This window comes from Coregonus lavaretus (genome assembly GCF_964263955.1).
Source record: "Coregonus lavaretus genome assembly, contig: HAP1_SCAFFOLD_1325, whole genome shotgun sequence".
Classification (NCBI taxonomy): Eukaryota; Metazoa; Chordata; class Actinopteri; order Salmoniformes; family Salmonidae; genus Coregonus; species Coregonus lavaretus.
Window position 1 is genome coordinate 74786 of NW_028157427.1, and position 24695 is coordinate 99480.

Here is a 24695-nt window from a genome sequence, read left to right on the forward strand (position 1 = left end):
CTCCATTTTGGTCTCATCTGACCACAACACTTTCACCCAGTTCTCCTCTGAATCATTCAGATGTTCATTGGCAAACTTCAGACGGGCATGTATATGTGCTTTCTTGAGCAGGGGGACCTTGCGGGCGCTGCAGGATTTCAGTCCTTTACGGCGTAGTGTGTTACCTATTGTTTTCTTGGTGACTATGGTCCCAGCTGCCTTGAGATCATTGACAAGATCCTCCCGTGTAGTTCTGGGCTGATTCCTCACCGTTCTCATGATCATTGCAACTCCACAAGGTGAGATATTGCATGGGGCCCCAGGCCGAGGGAGACTGACAGTCTTTTGTGTTTCTTCCATTTGCGAATAATCGCACCAACTGTTGTCACCTTCTCACCAAGCTGCTTGGCGATGTCTTGTAGCCCATTCCAGCCTTGTGTATGTCTACAATCTTGTCCCTGACATCCTTGGAGAGCTCTTTGGTCTTGGCCATGGTGGAGAGTTTGGAATCTGATTGATTGATTGCTTCTGTGGACAGGTGTCTTTTATACAGGTAACTGAGATTAGGAGCACTCCCTTTAAGAGTGTGCTCCTAATCTCAGCTCGTTACCTGTATAAAAGACACCTGGGAGCCAGAAATCTTTCTGATTGAGAGGGGGTCAAATACTTATTTCCCTCATTAAAATGCAAATCAATTTAAAACATTTTTGACATGCGTTTTTCTGGATCTTTTTGTTGTTATTTTGTCTCTCACTGTTCAAATATACCTACCATTAAAATTATAGACTGATCATTTCTTTGTCAGTGGGCAAACGTACAAAATCAGCAGGGGATCAAATACTTTTTTCCCTCACTGTATATATATACAGTGGGGAGAACAAGTATTTTATACACTGCCGATTTTGCAGGTTTTTCTACTTACAAAGCATGTAGAGGTCTGTAATTTTTATCATAGGTACACTTCAACTGTGAGAGACGGAATCTAAAACAAAAATCCAGAAAATCACATTGTATGATTTTTAAATAATTAATTTGCATTTTATTGCATGACATAAGTATTTGATCACCTACCAACCAGTAAGAATTCCGGCTCTCACAGACCTGTTAGTTTTTCTTTAAGAAGCCCTCCTGTTCTCCACTCATTACCTGTATTAACTGCACCTGTTTGAACTCGTTACCTGTATAAAAGACACCTGTCCACACACTCAATCAAACAGACTCCAACCTCTCCACAATGGCCAAGACCAGAGAGCTGTGTAAGGACATCAGGGATACAATTGTAGACCTGCACAAGGCTGGGATGGGCTACAGGACAATAGGCAAGCAGCTTGGTGAGAAGGCAACAACTATTGGCGCAATTATTAGAAAATGGAAGAAGTTCAAGATGACGGTCAATCACCCTCGGTCTGGGGCTCCATGCAAGATCTCACCTCGTGGGGCATCAATGATCATGAGGAAGGTGAGGGATCAGCCCAGAACTACACGGCAGGACCTGGTCAATGACCATCTGGATGATCCAGAGGAGGAATGGGAGAAGGTCATGTGGTCTGATGAGACAAAAATAGAGCTTTTTGGTCTAAACTCCACTCGCCGTGTTTGGAGGAAGAAGGATGAGTACAACCCCAAGAACACCATCCCAACCGTGAAGCATGGAGGTGGAAACATCATTCTTTGGGGATGCTTTTCTGCAAAGGGGACAGGATGACTGCACCGTATTGAGGGGAGGATGGATGGGGCCATGTATCGCGAGATCTTGGCCAACAACCTCCTTCCCTCAGTAAGAGCATTGAAGATGGGTCGTGGCTGGGTCTTCCAGCATGACAATGACCCGAAACACACAGCCAGGGCAACTAAGGAGTGGCTCTGTAAGAAGCATCTCAAGGTCCTGGAGTGGCCTAGCCAGTCTCCAGACCTGAACCCAATAGAAAATCTTTGGAGGGAGCTGAAAGTCCGTATTGCCCAGCGACAGCCCCGAAACCTGAAGGATCTGGAGAAGGTCTTTATGGAGGAGTGGGCCAAAATCCCTGCTGCAGTGTGTGCAAACCTGGTCGAGACCTACAGGAAACGTATGATCTCTGTAATTGCAAACAAAGGTTTCTGTACCACATATTAAATTCTGCTTTTCTGATGTATCAAATACTTATGTCATGCAATAAAATGCAAATTAATTACTTAAAAATCATACAATGTGATTTTTCTGGATTTTAGTTTTAGATTCCGTCTCTCACAGTTGAAGTGTACCTATGATAAAAAGTACAGACCTCTACATGCTTTGTAAGTAGGAAAACCTGCAAAATCGGCAGTGTATCAAATACTTGTTCTCCCCATTGTATACTGAGTATACAATACACGTGCTCTTTCCTTGACAGACTGGCCAGGTGAAAGCTATGATCCCTTATTGATATCACATGTTACAACTTTTTAGATCATAACTGTTCAGGGGGCCCCACACAGCTACATCATACTGTTAATAATCAATCAATCAAATGTATTCATAAAGCCCTTTTTTACATCAGCAGATGTCACAAAGTGCTATACAGAAACCCAGACTAAAACCCCAAACAGCAAGCAATGCAGATGTAGAAGCACGGTGGCTAGGAAAAACTCCCTAGAGAGGCAGAAACCTAGGAAGAAACCTAGAGAGGAACCAGGCTCTGATGGGTGACCAGTCCTCTAGTGGCTGTACTGGGTAGAGAGGAACCAGGCTCTGAGGGGTGGCCAGTCCTCTACTGGCTGTACTGGGTAGAGAGGAACCAGGCTCTGAGGGGTGGCCAGTCCTCTACTGGCTGTACTGGGTAGACCAGAGGAACCAGGCTCTGAGGGGTGACCAGTCCTCTACTGGCTGTACTGGGTAGAGAGGAACCAGGCTCTGAGGGGTGGCCAGTCCTCTTCTGGCTGTGAAGGGTGGAGATTATAAGACTACATGGCCATTTAAGGCCAGATTGTTCTTCAAGATGTTCAAAAGTTCATAACACATCATAACTGTTCAGGGGCCCCATACAGCTACATCATGCTTTGTTATTGTCATGCTGATTAGAATATGAGTAATTATCATATTGTTGCATGGGAGATATTTCAATGTTTCTACACCTGGTTTGCATATCATTGATTTAAAGAATGGAGTTTGGTTGTCCTGTCTCGGGGTGATCACATGCTCACAGCACACAGACCGGAAATTGAAAGGCTACTGCCCTCCAGACCTAGACACACACACAGACATACACACACACACACACACACACACACACAAAGACGCATGCACGCTCACACGTGCACACACACAACACACACACACACTCTCTTTATCCAGATGACCAAGTCAAAGATCAGCCTTCTATAATGCCAGGAGACTTTACAGCAGTCGTTGGGAATATGTATTAAGAAAACAGTGCATTCAGAAAGTATTCAGACCACTTGACTTTTTCCACATTTTGTTACGTTACAGCCTTATTCTAAAATTGATACAATTGTTGTTGTTTTTCTCATCAATCTACACACAATACCCCATAATGACAAAGCGAAAAAAGGTTTTTAGAAAATGTTGCAAATGTATTACAAATAAAAAACGGAAATATCACAATTACGTAAGTATTCAGACCCTTTGCTATGAGACTCGAAATTGATCTCAGGTGCATCCTGTTTCCATTGATCATCCTTGAGATGTTTTTACAACTTGATTGGACTCCACCTGTGGTGAATTCAAATGATTTGACATGATTTGGAAAGGCACACACCGGTCTATATAAGGTCCCACAGTTGACATCTGGAGGAAACCTGGCACCATCCCTACGGGGAAGCATGGTGGTGGCAGCATCATGCTGTGGGGATGTTTTTCAGCGGCACTGACTGGGAGACTAAATCAGGATTGAGGGATACAGAGAGATCCTTGATGAAAACCTGCTCCAGAGCGCTCAGGACCTCAGACTGGGGCGAAGGTTCACCTTCCAACAGGACAACAACCCTAAGCACACAGCCAAGACAACGCAGGAGTGGCTTCGGGACAAGTCACTGAATGTCCTTGAGTGGCCCAGCCAGAGCCCAAACTTGAACCCAATCGAACATCTCTGGAGAGACCTGAAAATAGCTGTGCAGCGACGCTCCCCATCCAACCTGACAGAGCTTGAGAGGATCTGCAGAGAAGAATGGAAGAAACTCCCCAAATACAGGTGTGCCAAGCTTGTAGCGTCATACCCAAGAAGACTCAAGGCTGTAATTGCTGCCAAAGGTGCTTCAACAAAGTACAGAGGAAAGGGTCTGAATACTTATGTAAATGTGATATTTCCATATTTGTGTAGATTTTTTAATTTTTTGACTAAAACAATTTAAAACCCTAATTTTCTATGTCAATATGGGGTATTGTGTGTAGATTGATGAGGAAAAACAATTTCCTCCATTTTAGAATAAGGCTGTAACGTAATAAAATGTGGAAAAAGTCAAGGGGTCTGAATACTTTCAGAATGCACTGTATTGGGACAGTGAGGCATTTTTCCTACTTTTGTCTCTGTACGCCAGCACTTTGGATTTGAAATCATACAATGACGAGTGTCAGTTTTAAATTGAGGGTATTTTCATCCATATCGGGTCAACCGTTTAGAAATTACAGCACTTTTTGTACTTAGCTTCCCCATTTTAGGGAACCAAAGTATTGGGACAATTCACTTATAAGATATATTATAATAATAATATATGTTTATTAAAGTAGTCAAAAGTTTAGTATTTGGTCCCATATTCCTAGCACTCAATGATTATATCAAGCTTGTGACTCTATAAATGTGTTGGATGCATTTGCTGTTTGTTTTGGTTGTGTTTCTGATTATGTTGTGCCCAATAGAAATGAAAGGTAAATAATGTATTGTCATTTTGGAGTCACTTTTATTATAAATAAGAATATAATATGTTTACACTTCTACATGAATGTGGATGCTACCATGAGTGAGAAAGTTACAGACGCACAAATATCATACCCCCCCAATACATGCTAACTTCCCCTGTTATTGTAATGGTGAGAGGTTAGCATGTCTTGGGGTATGATATTTGTGAGTTTGTAACTTTCTCATTCATCATTCTTCACGATTCATTATTCTCTCCCTCTGGTCCTCTCCCTCTGGTCCCCTTCCTCTGGTCCTCTGGTCCCCTTCCTCTGGTGCTCTCCCTCTGGTCCTCTTCCTCTGGTCCCCTTCCTCTGGTCCTCTCCCTCTGGTCCTCTTCCTCTGGTGCTCTCCCTCTGGTCCTCTTCCTCTGGTCCCCTTCCTCTGGTGCTCTCCCTCTGGTCGCTTTCCTCTGGTCCTCTCCCTCTGGTCCTCTTCCTCTGGTCCTCTGGTCGCCTTCCTCTGGTCCTCTTCCTCTGGTCCCCTTCCTCTGGTCCTCTTCCTCTGGTCCCCTTCCTCTGGTCCTCTCCCTCTGGTCCTCTTCTTCTGGTCCCCTTCCTCTGGTCCTCTGGTCCTCTTCCTCTGGACCTCTCCCTCTGGTCCTCTTCTCCTCTTCCTCTGGTCCTCTCTCTCTGGTCCTCTCCCTCTGGTCCTCTTCTCCTCTTCCTCTGGTCCTCTTCTCCTCTTCCTCTGGTCCTCTTCCTCTGGTCCTCTTCTCCTCTTCCTCTGGTCCTCTTCCTCTGGTCCCCTTCCTCTGGTCTTCTTCTCCTCTTCCTCTGGTCCTCATCCTCTGGTCCTCTTCCTCTAGTCCTCTTCTTCTGGTCCTCTCTCTCTGGTCCTCTCCCTCTGGTCCTCTTCTCCTCTTCCTCTGGTCCTCTTCCTCTGGTCCTCTTCCTCTGGTCCTCTCTCTCTGGTCCTCTCCCTCTGGTCCTCTTCTCCTCTTCCTCTGGTCCTCTTCCTCTGGTCCTCTTCCTCTGGTCCTCTTCTTCTGGTCCTCTGGTCCTCTTCCTCTGGTCCTCTTCTCCTCTTCCTCTGGTCCTCTTCCTCTGGTCCCCTTCCTCTGGTCTTCTTCTCCTCTTCCTCTGGTCCTCATCCTCTGGTCCTCTTCCTCTAGTCCTCTTCCTCTGGTCCTCTCTCTCTGGTCCTCTCCCTCTGGTCCTCTTCTCCTCTTCCTCTGGTCCTCTTCCTCTGGTCCTCTTGTCCTCTTCATCTGGTCCTCTTCCTCTGGTCCTCTTCTCCCCTTCCTCTGGTCCTCTTCCTCTGGTCCACTCTCTCTGGTCCTCTTCCTCTTCCTCTGGTCCTCTTCCTCTGGTCCTCTTCCTCTGGTCCTCTTCTCCTCTTCCTCTGGTCATCTCCCTCTGGTCCTCTTCCTCTGGTCCTCTTCCTCTGGTCCTCTTCTCCTCTTCCTCTGGTCCTCTTCCTCTGGTCCTCTTCTCCTCTTCCTCTGGTCCTCTTCCTCTGGTCCTCTTCTCCTCTTCCTCTGGTCCTCTCTCTCTGGTCCTCTTCCTCTTCTCCTCTTCCTCTGGTCCTCTTCCTCTGGTCCTCTTCCACTCCCCTTCCTCCCTCGCTCTACTAAAATAACTAAATCTCCCCCAGCCTCTGAAGATGCACTGCCATAGCTGTGCGTTGGTCACCAGCTCTGGTCACCTGATGGGTGGTGGTCGCGGCGAGGAGATTGACCGGGCAGAGTGTGTGATCCGTATGAACGACGCCCCCACGGCGCTGGGGTACGGGCGAGACGTCGGGCGCCGTACCTCGCTACGCGTCATCGCTCACTCCAGCATGCAGAGGGTCCTACGGAACCGCCACGAACTGCTCAACGCATCCCAGGTTAGATGATTCATCCCAGGTTAGATGATTCATCCCAGGTTAGATGATTCATCCCAGGTTAGATGATTCATCCCAGGTTAGATGATTCATCCCAGGTTAGATGATTCATCCCAGGTTAGATGATTCATCCCAGGTTAGATGATTCATCCCAGGTTAGATGATTCTCTGGGATTTCAAATGTGCCGGTCTGGTTGAACAGCAGCACTTTAGACTCCGAACTACACATATCCCGACGGGGGTACAAGTCCCGACCCGAACTACACATATCCCGACGGGGGTACAAGTCCCGACCCGAACTACACATATCCCGACGGGGGTACAAGTCCCGACCCGAACTACACATATCCCGACGGGGGTACAAGTCCCGACCCGAACTACACATATCCCGACGGGGGTACAAGTCCCGACCCGAACTACACATATCCCGACGGGGGTACAAGTCCCGACCCGAACTACACATATCCCGACGGGGGTACAAGTCCCGACCCGAACTACACATATCCCGACGGGGGTACAAGTCCCGACTCGGCCTCTCCTCTCTGTGTCCTGATCTGATCTACTTCTAACAGTTCTATCTGCATCTTGTTGATGCATGTTTAACTTGCAACCCAAAATAACATTCAATTAGTGTAGCTCAGTTGGTAGAGCATGGTGTTTGCAACGCCAGGGTTGTGGGTTCGATTCCCACGGGGGGCCAGTATGAAAAAAATAAAATAATGCACTCACTAACTGTGTCGGTCTGGATAAGAGCGTCTGCTAAATGACTAAAATGTAAAACATTAATTAAATTCTCTCTTAAAGGCACATTGTCAATAGTGCAGTGTGCTTGTTTTTTTATAGTTAAAAAAATAATAATGTCATTTTAGCAGACGCTCTTATCCAGAGCGACTTACAGTTAGTGAGCGCATACATATTCATACTGGCCCCCCGTGGGAATCGAACCCACAACCCTGGCGTTGCAAACGCCATGCTCTACCAACTGAGCTACAGGTTATCTACTGGGGACGCTATAGGACACAGTGTTATCTACTGGGGACCCTATAGGACACAGTGTTATCTACTGGGGACCCTATAGGACACAGTGTTATCTACTGGGGACGCTATAGGACACAGTGTTATCTACTGGGGACGCTATAGGACACAGTGTTATCTACTGGGGACCCTATAGGACACAGTGTTATCTACTGGGGACCCTATGGGACACAGTGTTATCTACTGGGGACCCTATAGGACACAGTGTTATCTACTGGGGACCCTATGGGACACAGTGTTATCTACTGGGGACGCTATAGGACACAGTGTTATCTACTGGGGACCCTATAGGACACAGTGTTATCTACTGGGGACGCTATAGGACACAGTGTTATCTACTGGGGACGCTATAGGACACAGTGTTATCTACTGGGGACCCTATAGGACACAGTGTTATCTACTGGGGACCCTATAGGACACAGTGTTATCTACTGGGGACCCTATAGGACACAGTGTTATCTACTGGGGACGCTATAGGACACAGTGTTATCTACTGGGGACCCTATAGGACACAGTGTTATCTACTGGGGACGCTATAGGACACAGTGTTATCTACTGGGGACCCTATAGGACACAGTGTTATCTACTGGGGACCCTATAGGACACAGTGTTATCTACTGGGGACCCTATAGGACACAGTGTTATCTACTGGGGACCCTATAGGACACAGTGTTATCTACTGGGGACCCTAAAGGACACAGTGTTATCTACTGGGGACGCTATAGGACACAGTGTTATCTACTGGGGACGCTATAGGACACAGTGTTATCTACTGGGGACCCTATAGGACACAGTGTTATCTACTGGGGACCCTATAGGACACAGTGTTATCTACTGGGGACCCTATAGGACACAGTGTTTATCTTCTGGGAATTAAAATGTGCATCTTGTATTTGTTGCTTTCCATCCAGGAAACAGTGTTTATCTTCAGTAATGACATGTAACATAACATTCTCTACCCTCCAGGACACAGTGTTTATCTTCTGGGGGCCCAGTAGTTACATGCGGAGAGACGGGAAGGGTCTGGTCTACAATAACCTGAGGTTGATGAACCAGGTGCTGCCCAAACTAAAGGTCTACATCATCTCCTGGCAGAAGATGCTGCAGTTTGACGAACTCTTCAAGAGGGAGACGGGTAAGGACAGGTGAGTTTAACCTGCGGGATTAGAGTTCTGTAAGGACGATGAGTGGAGATTAGCCGCGTCTGAGACCTGAAGACTTGCATTAGCTCCCAAAGTGAGTTCGAATAAATTAGTAAACTAAACTGCTTCCTTTAAAGAAAGGAAAACATCACAAAAAGTTACATTACAAGTTGTGATCAGTATCGGTAACATGTTGGCGTCTTTTTTTGCTTCCAATAGCTTGTGTGATTTGATTTTGTAGAAAGAACTTAATCTCTCTCAAATAGTGGGGCAGTGAGGCAGAGCTTCATCTCTCTCAGATAGTGAGGCAGAGCTTAATCTCTCTCAGATAGTGAGGCAGAGTTTCATCTCTCTCAGATAGTGAGGCAGAGTTTCATCTCTCTCAGATAGTGAGGCAGAGTTTCATCTCTCTCAGATAGTGAGGCAGAGTTTCATCTCTCTCAGATAGTGAGGCAGAGTTTCATCTCTCTCAGATAGTGAGGCAGAGCTTCATCTCTCTCAGATAGTGAGGCAGAGTTTCATCTCTCTCAGATAGTGAGGCAGAGCTTCATCTCTCTCAGATAGTGAGGCAGAGTTTCATCTCTCTCAGATAGTGAGGCAGAGTTTAATCTCTCTCAGATAGTGAGGCAGAGCTTCATCTCTCTCAGATAGTGAGGCAGAGCTTCATCTCTCTCAGATAGTGAGGCAGAGTTTCATCTCTCTCAGATAGTGAGGCAGAGTTTAATCTCTCTCAGATAGTGAGGCAGAGCTTCATCTCTCTCAGATAGTGAGGCAGAGTTTCATCTCTCTCAGATAGTGAGGCAGAGTTTAATCTCTCTCAGATAGTGAGGCAGAGCTTCATCTCTCTCAGATAGTGAGGCAGAGTTTCATCTCTCTCAGATAGTGAGGCAGAGTTTCATCTCTCTCAGATAGTGAGGCAGAGTTTAATCTCTCTCAGATAGTGAGGCAGAGCTTCATCTCTCTCAGATAGTGAGGCAGAGCTTCATCTCTCTCAGATAGTGAGGCAGAGTTTCATCTCTCTCTGAGAGTGAGGCAGAGTTTCATCTCTCTCAGATAGTGGGCAGTGAGGCATCTTGCTCGTTCATGGTGTGCTCCATTCTGAATCCCATTGATGCTGAACAAAAAAAATGCACAAAAGGCTCTGTTCTCTCTCTCTCTCTCTCTCTCTCTCTCTCTCTCTCTCTCTCTCTCTCTCTCTCTCTCTCTCTCTCTCGCTCTGAGGCGTGGCTCTGGGAGCCTGTCTGACTGCAGCTACAGCATGCTGCGTCACAAATGGCACCCTATTCCCTACACAGTGCACTACATTTGACCAGAGCTCATAGATCTCTACACTATACAGGGGTTTGGGTGCCATTGGAGACACACATCCTGATTACACCAGGCTTCTTTCAGACAGGCAGACGCCACCAGGAAAATCCCTTTGGAGAGGATTTAGGGCCCGATTCAGACTTAGGAAATGTAGGTCTTTCCTACGCATGCCTTCCCTACCAGTTCTCAGTAGTTGGTATTCAGACTTACCTGATGCAGGTGCATTATGGGCGTTACAGGCGTGGTTCCCTTGAATAAATGTAATTCAACCTCTGAAAACCCTCCCACTTGCTGGCCAGCAGGTTTTCTCATGGAGTATTCATTCAATAGGGTTTTAAGTACATTTATCTAAAGCCATCTCTTTAAATTTGGTGTACCTTTTAATTAGAATCTCGACAAAATTACTAGAATACATGGAGAGAACGGTTCAGAATATTAGGGATCAATGACAGAAAGCCATGGAAATACACACTTATTCGTCTCCTTTTCAGCACCAATTGGTAGATTTCAAAATACTCTGATGTTGTATATTATTTAGGGTTGGGAAAGTATTTATTAATAATACAAAAAAAACTGGTTTGGAGAACCTTTACGCACAAAATATATTGGTGAATCAAAAATAGTGGTTTGATTCATCCTGGAAGTTGCCATTTTACAATTGTTCAATCTATGAAATATTGGAAGGTGAAAAAAGTGTACAACAGAAACATTCTAGAAATCCTAAATCACCTCGGTAGGTTTGGCGCTATACTGTCACATGGCTACAGAAGCCCATAGCTTGGGTCTCCACATTTCATCCCTGACAGTTACACTATATATACAAAAGTATGTGGACACCCCTTAAAATTAGTGGATTTGGCTATTTCAGCCACACCCGTTGCTGACAGGTGTATAAAATCGAGCACACAGCCATGCAATCTCCATAGACAACATTGGCAGTAGAATGGCCTTCCTGAAGAGGTCAGTGACTTTCAACGTGGCACCGTCATAGGATGCCATCTTTCCAACAGGTCAGTTCGTCAAATTTCTGCCTTGCTAGAGCTGCCCCGGTCAACTGTAAGTGCTGTTATTGTGAAGTGGAAATGTCTAGGAGCGACGGCTCAGCTGCCCACAGCATGATGCATGATGCTGCCACCACCATGCTTCACCGTAAGGATGGTGCCAGGTTTCTTCCAGACGTGACACTTGGAATTCAGGCCAAAGAGTTCAATCTTGGTTTCATCAGACCAGAGAATCTTGTTTCTCATGGTCTTTGAGTCTTTAGGTGCCTTTTGGCAAACTCCAAGCGGGCTGTCATGTGCCTTTTACTGAGGAGTGGCTTCTGTCTGGCCACTCTACCATAAAGGCCTGATTGGTGGAGTGCTGCAGAGATGGTTGTCCTTCTGGAAGGTTCTCCCATCTCCACAGAGGATCTCTAGAGCTCTGTCAGAGTGACCATCGGATTCTTGGTCACCTCCCTGACCAAGGCCCTTCTCCCCCGATTGCTTAGTTTGGCCGGGCGACCAGATCTAGGAAGTCTTGGTGGTTCAAAACTTCTTCCATTTAAGAATGATGGAGGCCACTGTGTTCTTGGGGACCTTCAATGCTGAAGGCAGAAATGTTTTGGTACCCTTCCCCAGATCTATGCCTCGACACAATCCTGTCTCAGAGGTCTAAGGACAATTCCTTCGACCTCATGGCTTGGTTTTTGCTCTGACATGCACTGTCAACTGTGGGACCTTATATAGACAGTGTGTACCTTTCCAAATCATGTCCAATCAATTGAATTTACCACAGGTGGACTCCAATCAAGTTGTAGAAACATCTCAAGGATGATCAATGGAAACAGGATGCACCTGAGCTAAATTTCGAGTCTCATAGCAAAGGGTCTGAATACTTATGTAAATAAGGTATTTCTGTTTTTTATTTGTAAGTAATTAGCTAAAATTTCTAAAAACATGTTTTCGCTTTGTCTTTATGGGGTATCGTGTGTAGATTGATGAGAAAAGAATATACAGTACCAGTCAAAAGTTTGGATACACCTACTCATTCCAGGGTTTTTCTTTATTTTTACTATTTTCTACATTGTAGAATAATAGTGAAGACATCAAAACTATGAAATAACACATATGGAATCATGTAGTAGCAAAAAAAGTGTTAAACAAATCAAAATATATTTTATATTTGAGATTCTTCAAATAGCCACCCTTTGCCTTGATAACAGCTTTGCACGCTCTTGGCATTCTCTCAACCAGCTTCATGAGGTAGTCACCTAGAATACATTTCAATTAACAGGTGAGCCTTGTTAATTTTTGGAATTTCTTTCCTTCTTAATGCGATTGAGCCAATCAGTTGTGTTGTGACAAGGTGGGGGGGAGGGGGGAGGGGGGGGTATACAGAAGATAGCTCTATTTGGTAAAAGACCAATCCATATTATGGCAAGAACAGCTCATATAAGCAAAGAGAAACGACAGTCCATCATTACTTTAAGACATGAAGGTCAGTCAATCCGGAACATTTCAAGAACTTTGAAAGTTTCTTCAAGTGCAGTCGCAAAAACCATCAAGCGCTATGATATGATCAAACTGGCTCTCATGAGGACCACCACAGGAATGGAAGACCCAGAGTTACCTCTGCTGCAGAGGATAAGTTCATTAGAGTTACCAGCCTCAGATTGCAGCCCAAATAAATGCTTCACAGAGTTCAAGTAACAGACACATCTCAACATCAGCTGTTCAGAGGAGACTACGTGAATCAGGCCTTCATGGTCGAATTGCTGCAAAGAAACCACTACTAAAGAACACCAATAAGAAGAAGAGACTTGCTTGGGCCAAGAAACACGAGCAATGGACATTAGACCAGTGGAAATCTGTCCTTTGGTGTGATGAGTCCAAATTTGAGATTTTTGGTTCCAACAGCCGTGTCTTTGTGATACGCAGAGTAAGTGAACGGATGATCTCCACATGTGGGGTTCCCACCGTGAAGCATGGAGGAGGAGGTGTGATGGTGCTTTGCTGGTGACACTGTCTGTTATTTATTTAGATTTGAAGGCACACTTAACCTTCTGCAGCGATACGCCATCAATCTGGTTTGGGCTTAGTGGGACTATCATTTGTTTTTCAACAGGACAATGACCCAACACACCTCCAGGCTGTGTAAGGACTATTTGACCAAGAAGGAGAGTGATGGAGTGCTGCATCAGATGACCTGGCCTCCACAATCACCCGACCTCAACCCAATTGAGATGGTTTGGGATGAGTTGGACCGCAGAGTGAAGGAAAAGTGGCCAACAAGTGCTCAGCGTATGTGGGAACTCCTTAAATACTGTTGGAAAAGCATTCCAGGTGAAGCTGAAGCAGTCTAACTGGTAAACTCATGGGTACAGTCAATATGGCCGCCAGTCCCCCCATTACGGAATCATTGACTTGAATGGGTAAAATCAGGGATTATATTTCTATGGTTTGGACTGACTGTTCAGATCCTGTTGAATAGCATCATCGCTATCATCAGACTCCTGTAAACCCTTCTCAGTGCTACAGGACCTTTCACCTACAGTGAGAGAGAGAGACTTCTGATGTACTGTTTGCATCCCAAATGGCACCCTATTCCCTGTATAGAGCACTACTTCTGATCAGAGCCCTATTGTAGTGCACTACATAGGGAATAGGGTGCCAGATGGTACCATTACACTACCTGATTAATCAGTCACAGTGAACAGAGTGTGTCGTTTCACACAAAGTAATTAAGATTGTGTGTGTGTGTGTGTGTGTGTGTGTGTGTGTGTGTGTGTGTGTGTGTGTGTGTGTGTGTGTGGGCTGCCGCCTGTTCCACCTTGTGTCATTCTACCACGCTTCATTATAAAGTAGAGAGAAGACCCTCACGGTGTGATTAAAATAGAATTAAAGTCTGAATTTACACCTTGTTTTATGCAATTAGGGGTTAATCCATTCTCTGGTAATGGTAGATTGTAATCATCAATGGTCATACTACATTGCAAAGTACCATTGTTTGTTGTGTTTATTTCTATCATGATATATCCCAGCAGTCCATTCTATAAAGAAGTCAACATAATAATAATAATAATAATAATAATAATAATAATAATAATAATATGAGACTATACACTAACAAAGAAAGACACAGTAATGTGTTATCCTTTAATAAATTATTAAATGCAGAGGTGGAGTATGGAGACATTTACAGCACATTATTCAACACCACCATCCTAAATAACAACAACATCACCATCCTAAATAACAACAACATCACCATAATAAATAACAACAACATCACCATAATAAATAACAACAACATCACCATCCTAAATAACAACAACATCACCATAATAAATAACAACAACATCACCATAATAAATAACAACAACATCACCATAATAAATAACAACAACATCACCATAATAAATAACAACAACATCACCATCCTAAATAACAACAACATCACCATAATAAATAACAACAACATCACCATAATAAATAACAACAACATCACCATAATAAATAACAACATCACCATAATAAATAACAACAACATCACCATAATAAATAACAACAACATCACCATAATAAATAACAACAACATCACCATCCTAAATAACAACAACATCACCATAATAAATAACAACATCACCATAATAAATAACAACAACATCACCATAATAAATAACAACAACATCACCATAATAAATAACAACATCACCATCCTAAATAACAACAACATCACCATAATAAATAACAACAACATCACCATAATAAATAACAACAACAATAAATAACAACAACATCTCCATAATAAATAACAACATCACCATAATAAATAACAACAACATCACCATCCTAAATAACAACAACATCACCATAATAAATAACAACAACATCACCATAATAAATAACAACGTCACCATCCTAAATAACAACAACATCACCATAATAAATAACAACGTCACCATAATAAATAACAACAACATCACCATAATAAATAACAACAACATCACCATAATAAATAACAACAACATCACCATCCTAAATAACAACAACATCACCATAATAAATAACAACATCACCATAATAAATAACAACATCACCATAATAAATAACAACATCACCATAATAAATAACAACAACATCACCATAATAAATAACATCACCATCCTAAATAACAACAACATCACCATAATAAATAACAACAACATCACCATAATAAATAACAACAACATCACCATAATAAATAACAACAACATCACCATCCTAAATAACAACAACATCACCATAATAAATAACAACAACATCACCATAATAAATAACAACGTCACCATCCTAAATAACAACAACATCACCATAATAAATAACAACGTCACCATAATAAATAACAACAACATCACCATAATAAATAACAACAACATCACCATAATAAATAACAACAACATCACCATCCTAAATAACAACAACATCACCATCCTAAATAACAACAACATCACCATAATAAATAACAACAACATCACCATAATAAATAACAACAACATCACCATAATAAATAACAACAACATCACCATAATAAATAACAACAACATCACCATAATAAATAACAACATCACCATCCTAAATAACAACAACATCACCATCCTAAATAACAACAACATCACCATAATAAATAACAACAACATCACCATAATAAATAACAACAACATCACCATAATAAATAACAACATCACCATCCTAAATAACAACAACATCACCATAATAAATAACAACAACATCACCATAATAAATAACAACGTCACCATCCTAAATAACAACAACATCACCATAATAAATAACAACATCACCATAATAAATAACAACATCACCATAATAAATAACAACAACATCACCATAATAAATAACAACAACATCACCATAATAAATAACAACAACATCACCATCCTAAATAACAACAACATCACCATCCTAAATAACAACAACATCACCATCCTAAATAACAACAACATCACCATCCTAAATAACAACAACATCACCACAATAAATAACAACAACATCACCATCCTAAATAACAACAACATCACCATAATAAATAACAACAACATCACCATAATAAATAACAACAACATCACCATAATAAATAACAACATCACCATCCTAAATAACAACAACATCACCATAATAAATAACAACATCACCATAATAAATAACAACGTCACCATCCTAAATAACAACAACATCACCATAATAAATAACAACATCACCATAATAAATAACAACAACATCACCATAATAAATAACAACAACATCACCATAATAAATAACAACAACATCACCATCCTAAATAACAACAACATCACCATCCTAAATAACAACAACATCACCATCCTAAATAACAACAACATCACCACAATAAATAACAACAACATCACCATCCTAAATAACAACAACATCACCATAATAAATAACAACAACATCACCATAATAAATAACAACAACATCACCATAATAAATAACAACATCACCATCCTAAATAACAACAACATCACCATCCTAAATAACAACATCACCATCCTAATTAACAACAACATCACCATCATAAATGCCTTTTTGTATAAATCAAACCTGGGCTTGTGTTTTAGCCGTGATATTGTCAGTGTGAGTTGACTCTATTTGACAAGCGAGCTGGCAGAGCTGGCTAAGATGCTGAGTTGAGCCTAATGTTTATCAAGTAGTGTTTCTCTATAACTAACTGTGTGTCAGAAATAACAGACTATACTGAATGTAGGCTCTATGGCAGAAAATACCTTCTTACCAAAACAGAATAGTGAAGCTGTCAGGATGCTATGTGGTGTTGATGCTTCATCTATGCTCACTGATTTCTGAAACAGAAACAAGACACACACAAAACCCAAAGACACAGCGTGTCTTTCTACTGACGCTGAGAGGCCTCTTTCTTCAAAGACACAGCAGGTCTTTCTACTGACGCTGAGAGGCCTCTCTCTTCAACTAAGGCTGTTTCTACTGAGAGGCCTCTCTTTAACTAAGGCTGTTTCTACTGAGAGGCCTCTCTTTAACTAAGGCTGTTTCTACTGAGAGGCCTCTCTTTAACTAAGGCTGTTTCTACTGAGAGGCCTCTCTTTAACTAAGGCTGTTTCTACTGAGAGGCCTCTCTCTTCAACTAAGGCTGTTTCTACTGAGAGGCCTCTCTTTAACTAAGGCTGTTTCTACTGAGAGGCCTCTCTTCAACTAAGGCTGTTTCTACTGAGAGGCCTCTCTTCAACTAAGGCTGTTTCTACTGAGAGGCCTCTCTTTAACTAAGGCTGTTTCTACTGAGAGGCCTCTCTTTAACTAAGGCTGTTTCTACTGAGAGGTCTCTCTTTAACTAAGGCTGTTTCTACTGAGAGGCCTCTCTTCAACTAAGGCTGTTTCTACTGAGAGGCCTCTCTTTAACTAAGGCTGTTTCTACTGAGAGGCCTCTCTTTAACTAAGGCTGTTTCTACTGAGAGGCCTCTCTTTAACTAAGGCTGTTTCTACTGAGAGGCCTCTCTTCAACTAAGGCTGTTTCTACTGAGAGGCCTCTCTTCAACTAAGGCTGTTTCTACTGAGAGGCCTCTCTTTAACTAAGGCTGTTTCTACTGAGAGGCCTCTCTTTAACTAAGGCTGTTTCTACTGAGAGGCCTCTCTTTAACTAAGGCTGTTTCTACTGAGAGGCCTCTCTTTAACTAAGGCTGTTTCTACTGAGAGGCCTCTCTTCAACTAAGGCTGTTTCTACTGAGAGGCCTCTCTTTAACTAAGGCTGTTTCTACTGAGAGGCCTCTCTTTAACTAAGGCTGTTTCTACTGAGAGGCCTCTCTCTTCAACTAAGGCTGTTTCTACTGAGAGGCCTCTCTTTAACTAAGGCTGTTTCTACTGAGAGGCCTCTCTTCAACTAAGGCTGTTTCTACTGAGAGGCCTCTCTTCAACTAAGGCTGTTTCTACTGAGAGGCCTCTCTTTAACTAAGGCTGTTTCTACTGAGAGGCCTCTCTTTAACTAAGGCTGTTTCTACTGAGAGGTCTCTCTTTAACTAAGGCTGTTTCTACTGAGAGGCCTCTCTTCAACTAAGGCTGTTTCTACTGAGAGGCCTCTCTTTAACTAAGGCTGTTTCTACTGAGAGGCCTCTCTTTAACTAAGGCTGTTTCTACTGAGAGGCCTCTCTTTAACTAAGGCTGTTTCTACTGAGAGGCCTCTCTTCAACTAAGGCTGTTTCTACTGAGAGGCCTCTCTTCAACTAAGGCTGTTTCTACTGAGAGGCCTCTCTCTTCAACTAAGGCTGTTTCTACTGAGAGGCCTCTCTTTAACTAAGGCTGTTTCTACTGAGAGGCCTCTCTTCAACTAAGGCTGTTTCTACTGAGAAGTCTTGTTGATCCTCATGTCTCTCTCTCTCTCTCTCTCTCTCTCTCTCTCTCTCTCTCTCTCTCTCTCTCTCTCTCTCTCTCTCTCTCTGGATTTATTTGACTGCAGTCTCTCATGAGCTCATTAGCTAATTAATCTATGTAGTATTGACTTGAGCCAGAGAGCCAGAGAGAGAGAGCCCAGTACCTCCTATCTAGACATGGCTAATGGAGAGACTATTTTACAATGCAGACACAGCCTGCATCCCAAATGGAACCCTATTCCCTATAAAGTGCACTACTTCTGACCAATCACAGTACTCTAGGAAGTCTCTTCTAACCAATCAGTACTTATGAAATTATTGCCCACTGGGCACACACTGGTTGAATCAATGTTGTTTCCACCAACGTGGAATAGATGTTGAATTGCCGTCTGTGCCCAGTGAGTGAAGTCCTTTGTGACCAGTCACAGTCCTATGATTTGAAGTCCATTCTGACCGTTAACAGTCCTTATGAAAAGCTTATAGTTTATATCTGGCAAGACTGACACTGTGCAGTCCTGGAAAAGATAGATAGTTCTGCACCACAGTGGAGTTACTCCCAAGGTAGTAATAATAATAATAATATGCCATTTAGCAGACGCTTTTATCCAAAGCGACTTACAGTACTGTAGCTCTGGTCCAGGGCGTTAGTAGAGGAACGTATTTACGCCCTGGACCAGAGCTAGGCTGTACTGCAGGTCTTTTCAGATGAGCAGTTTGATTATTTGGCAGGCTGTGTTTGTTTCATATCGACGTGTGGGATGGATTCGTATTTAAATGAAGCTGTTAGAAGTCATTATTTATCGATCTGTGCATTCGATTAAATCTTTATCGTACCCATATCAAGTTAACATTAAACTCGTCCCCAGGCTCGAATTGCTGGGGCATAGAGCCTGGTAACAATGTGGGACTGTTTGGAATTTGGGGGGGGGGGTGGATTTACTGAGTGACATACTAATCAATGCAAATTCTGAGCGAATCACACGACTATGAGGCGTGGCTCTAAATCGAGCCGGGAAAGGACAACTGAATGCATTCAACCCAAATGTGTCTTCGAGAGGGTCGTCACTAGTTAACATAGCCACAAAGTCATAAACCCCCTCCTATTTGTACAATTTATCTTCTTAAAATGTGTTTTTAAACCTTAACCTTTACCCCACTGCTAACCTTATGTCTAACCCTAACCTTAAATTAAGACAAAAAAAGTTACTTTGTTACTTTGTTAATTTTGACAGTGGAAGCTAGTGGCAGTGGAAGCTAGTGGAAACCGAGACGGAGCGAGCCTGTGACAGTTGTATTAGATGTGACTTGGAAAATCGGCAATCAAAATTAATGTTCTATTCTATCACATTAACCATATTATTTTGGGGAAGCCCAATTGATTCTGATTTCGGGCATATAAAGTTTATATGTGAAAACTATTTCTAAGATGCTTACTTTCAGATTTTCCAAACTCACTTGCGCTGCTGGAGCTCTGAAGTCCACAATGTAGGGGGAGGTTCTAAGGGTTGCCCTTGACGATGAACTGAGCGATCAGCCAGTTAAAACCAGAGAGACAGAGAGAAAACCCGAGCCTACGCCTCCACTATGGTGAATCACTAAAACAATAGGCAACAACAAATTCAATTCCTTTTAGACAACTTCCTGGACAAAAACATTTCACTGTAATAGTGAAGGTGTAAACTTTGCAGTAGAAAGCCTAAACTGTATATTTGACCTTTCAGCTTCCCTATCAAATCTAAAAATTTCAAGCAGAAGACCTAAGAAAATTAACAACAATGTCAAATGGTTTGATGAAGAATGTAGAAATACACTACGGAAAAAGAAGGAACAGCACGTCAGAAATCAGCTCAATGTAATTGAAGAATCCACTTCTGGGAAAATTGTAAAACACTAAACAAACAACAACACAAAGAGCTATCAATCCAAAATGGTGATGTATGGATAAACCACTTCTCCAATCTTTTCGCTCTATAACAAAGAACAAACAGCAAAAACATATACATGATCAATTACAAATCTTAAAATCAACTATTAAAGACTACCAGAACCCACTGGATTCTCCAATTACATTGAATTAACTACAGGACAAAATGCAAACCCTCCAACCCAAAAGGCCTGTGGCGTTGATGGTATCCTCAATGAAATGATCAAATATACAGACCACAAATTTCAATTAGCTATACTAAACTCTTTAACATCATCCTTAGTTCTGGCATCTTCCCCAATATTTGGAACCAAGGACTGATAACCCCAATCCACAAAAGTGGAGACGAATTCGACCCCAATAACTACAGTGGGATATGCGTCAACAGCAACCTTGGGAAAATCCTCTGCATTATCATTAACAGCAGACTTGTACATTTCCTCAGTGAAAACAATGTACTGAGCAAATGTCAAATTGGCTTTTTACCAAATTACCGTATCAAATTACCGTATTCACCCTGCACACCCTAATTGACAAACAAACAAACCAAAACAAAGGCAAAGTCTTCTCATGCTTTGTTGATTTCAAAAAGCTTTTGACTCAATTTGGCATGAGGGTCTGCTATACAAATGAATGGAAAGTGGGGTTGGGGGAAAAACATACAACATTATAAAATCCAAGTACACAAACAACAAGTGTGCAGTTAAAATGGGCAAAAAACACACATTTCTTTCCACAGGGCCGTGGGGTGAGACAGGGATGCAGCTTGAGCCCCACCCTCTTCAACATATATATCAACGAATTGGCGAGGGCACTAGAACAGTCTGCAGCACCTGGCCTCACCCTACTAGAATCTGAAGTCAAATGTCTACTGTTTGCTGATGATCTGGTGCTTCTGTCACCAACCAAGGAGGGCCTACAGCAGCACCTAGATCTTCTGCACAGATTCTGTCAGACCTGGGCCCTGACAGTAAATCTCAGTAAGACAAAAATAATGGTGTTCCAAAAAAGGTCCAGTTGCCAGAACCACAAATACAAATTCCATCTAGACACCGTTGCCCTAGAGCACACAAAAACTATACCTACCTCTGCCTAAACATCAGCGCCACAGGTAACTTCCACAAAGCTGTGAACGATCTGAGAGACAAGGCAAGAAGGGCCTTCTATGCCATCAATAGGAACATAATATTTGACATACCAATTAGGATCTGGCTAAAAATACTTGAATCAGTTATAAAACCCATTGCCCTTTATGGTTGTGAGGTCTGGGGTCCGCTCACCAACCAAGAATTCACAAAATGGGACAAACACCAAATTGAGACTGCGTGCAGTATTCTGCAAAGATAATCTCCACGTACAATGTAAAACACCAAATAATGCATGCAGAGCAGAATTAGGCCGATACCCGCTAATTATCAAAATCCAGAAAAGAGCAGTTGAATTCTACAACCACCTAAAAGGAAGCGATTCCCAAACCTTCCATAACAAAGCCATCACCTACAGACAGATTAACCTAGAGAAGATTCCTCTAAGCAAGCTGGTCCTGGGGCACTGTTCACAAACAGACCCCACAGAGCCCCAGAACAGCAACACAATTAGACCCAACCAAATCATGAGAAAACAAAAAGATAATTACTTGACATTTTGGAAAGAATTAACAAAACAACTGAGCAAACTAGAATGCTATTTGGCCCTAAACAGAGTGTACACAGTGGCAGAATACCTGACCACTGTGACTGACCCAAAATTACGAAATCCTTGATTATGTACAGACTCAGTGACCATAGCCTTGCTATTGAGAAAGGCCGCCGTAGGCAGACCTGGGTCTCAAGAGAAGACAGGCTATGTGCACCCTGCCCACAAAATGAGGTGGAAACTGAGCTGCACTTCCTAACCTCCTGCCAAATGTATGACCATATTAGAGACACATATTTCCCTCAGATTACAGCGATCCACAAAGAATTTGAAAACAAACCCAATTTTGATAAACTCCCTTATCTACTGGGTGAAATACCACAGTGTGCCATCACAGCTGCAAGATTTGTGACCTGTTGCCACAAGAAAAGGGCAACCAGTGAAGAACAAACACCATTGTAAATACAACCCATATTTATGTTTATTTATTTTCCCATTTGTACTTGAACTATTTGCACATCATTACAACACTGTATATATACATAATATGACATTTGAAAAATGTCTTTATTCTTTTGAAACTTCTGAGTGTACTTCATTCCTTCCCTCTCCCTCATTCTCCAGGCGTATCTCTAACTCCCTCCCTCTACCCTCTCTCTCCCCTCTCTCTCTCCCCCGCTCTCCCCCTCTGTCTCTCTCCCCTCTCCTCCTCCTTCCCTCTCCCCCCTCTCTCCCTCCCTCCCCCATTCTCCAGGCGTATCTCTAACTCATGGTTGAGTACTGGTTGGTTCACTATGACCATAGCTTTGGAGCTCTGTGACCGGATCAATGTCTATGGCATGGTGGCTCCAGACCACTGCAGGTGAGATCTGATCTCTATCTTATTGTCCCTCTCTCTCTCTCAAATAATCTCTCTCAAATAATCTCTCTCAAATAATCTCTCCTGTGTTCCTGTCCCCCTCCTAGAGAGCCCCAGCCCCCGTCCTCCCCCTCCCCCTACCACTACTACGAGCCCCTCGGTCCAGAGGAGTGTGCCATGTACATCAGCCATGAGCGAGGCCGCAGGGGCAGCCATCACCGCTTCATCACAGAGAAGAGGGTCTTCACCAGCTGGGCTCGGACCTTCAACATCCACTTCTACCAGCCTGACTGGGAGCCCCCGCCGCTGACCCCACCAACCGCTGCCCCCCGCTAACCGCTGCCTCCCGCTAACCGCTGCTAACCGCTGCCTCCCGCTAACCGCTGCCCCCCCGCTAACCGCTGCCCCCCGCTAACCGCTGCCCCCCCGCTAACCGCTGCCTCCCGCTAACCGCTGCCCCCCCGCTAACCGCTGCCCCCCCGCTAACCGCTGCCTCCCACTGATCCCCGCTAACCGCTGCCCCCTGCTAACCGCTGCCTCCCGCTAACCGCTGCCTCCCGCTAACCGCTGCCTCCCGCTAACCGCTGCTAACCGCTGCCTCCCGCTGATCCCCGCTAACCGCTGCCCCCCGCTAACCGCTGTCCCCCGCTAACCGCTGCCTCACGCTGATCCCCGCTAACCGCTGCCCCCCGCTAACCGCTGCCTCCCGCTGATCCCCACTAACCGCTGCCCCCCGCTAACCGCTGCCCCCCGCTAACCGCTGTCCCCCGCTAACCGCTGCCTCCCGCTGATCCCCACTAACCGCTGCCCCCCGCTAACCGCTGCCTCCCACTGATCCCCGCTAACCGCTGCCTCCCGCTGATCCCCGCTAACCGCTGACCCCCGCTAACTGCTGACCCCCGCTAACCGCACGCAGGGTGAGAGGGAGAAAGTATTGGTGGCACCCCTACGTGGTCAGTGTCAGAATACGTGACTGGTGACCGGGAGAGGGACTGGGATGGTGATCGCTGAGCATCTGTGGAAGAGATGCAGCTTAGATGGACTGAGGACTGGACTGGAGCTGGATGGGCCACATGGGATGGTCCAAAGCCTTCTGACCACAACTGGTCAGATACTGGTCCACCTGGTACTGGTCCAACTGGTAGTGGTCCACACAGTACAGAGTCCTTCAGGGAGGATCCACAGTCCTCCTCCAGTTATCTGTCATGGACAACTGGAAGGACCAAATACAGTTGGATGGTCCATAGGCTACTGACCGCTATTAGATGGACCGCGCTGGATGGATCTACAGTCCTTCTCCAGCTACATGAAGTACAGTCGTGGTCAAAAGTTTTGAGAATGACACAAGTATTGGTCTTCACAAAGTTCGCTGCTTCAGTGTTATGAGATATTTTTGTCAGATGTTACTATGGTATACTGAAGTATAATTACAAGCATTCCATAAGTGTCAAAGGCTTTTATTGACAATTACATGAAGTTTATGCAAAGAGTCAATATTTGCAGTGTTGACCCTTCTTTTTCAAGACCTCTGCAATCCGCCCTGGCATGCAGTCAATTAACTTCTGGGCCACATCCTGACTGATGGCAGCCCATTCTTGCATAATCAATGCTTGGAGTTTGTCAGAATTTTTGGGTTTTTGTTTGTCCACCCGCCTCTTGAGGATCGACCACAAGTTCTCAATGGGATTAAGGTCTGGGGAGCGTCCTGGCCATGGACCCAAAATGT

General features: G+C 43.7%; 1 pseudogene across 1 annotated transcript in view; it reads left to right on the plus strand.

The window, feature by feature from the left end:
- Window positions 1-23322, plus strand: part of LOC311125440 (alpha-N-acetylgalactosaminide alpha-2,6-sialyltransferase 5-like) — a 58025-nt pseudogene extending 34703 nt beyond the window's left edge. The window contains exons 2-5 of the transcript in view: window positions 6444-6677; window positions 8676-8854; window positions 22865-22972; window positions 23077-23322. The product of the transcript in view is annotated as an alpha-N-acetylgalactosaminide alpha-2,6-sialyltransferase 5-like (transcript). The remainder of the gene's footprint in view (window positions 1-6443; window positions 6678-8675; window positions 8855-22864; window positions 22973-23076) is intronic.
- The last annotated feature ends 1373 nt before the right edge of the window (window positions 23323-24695 follow it).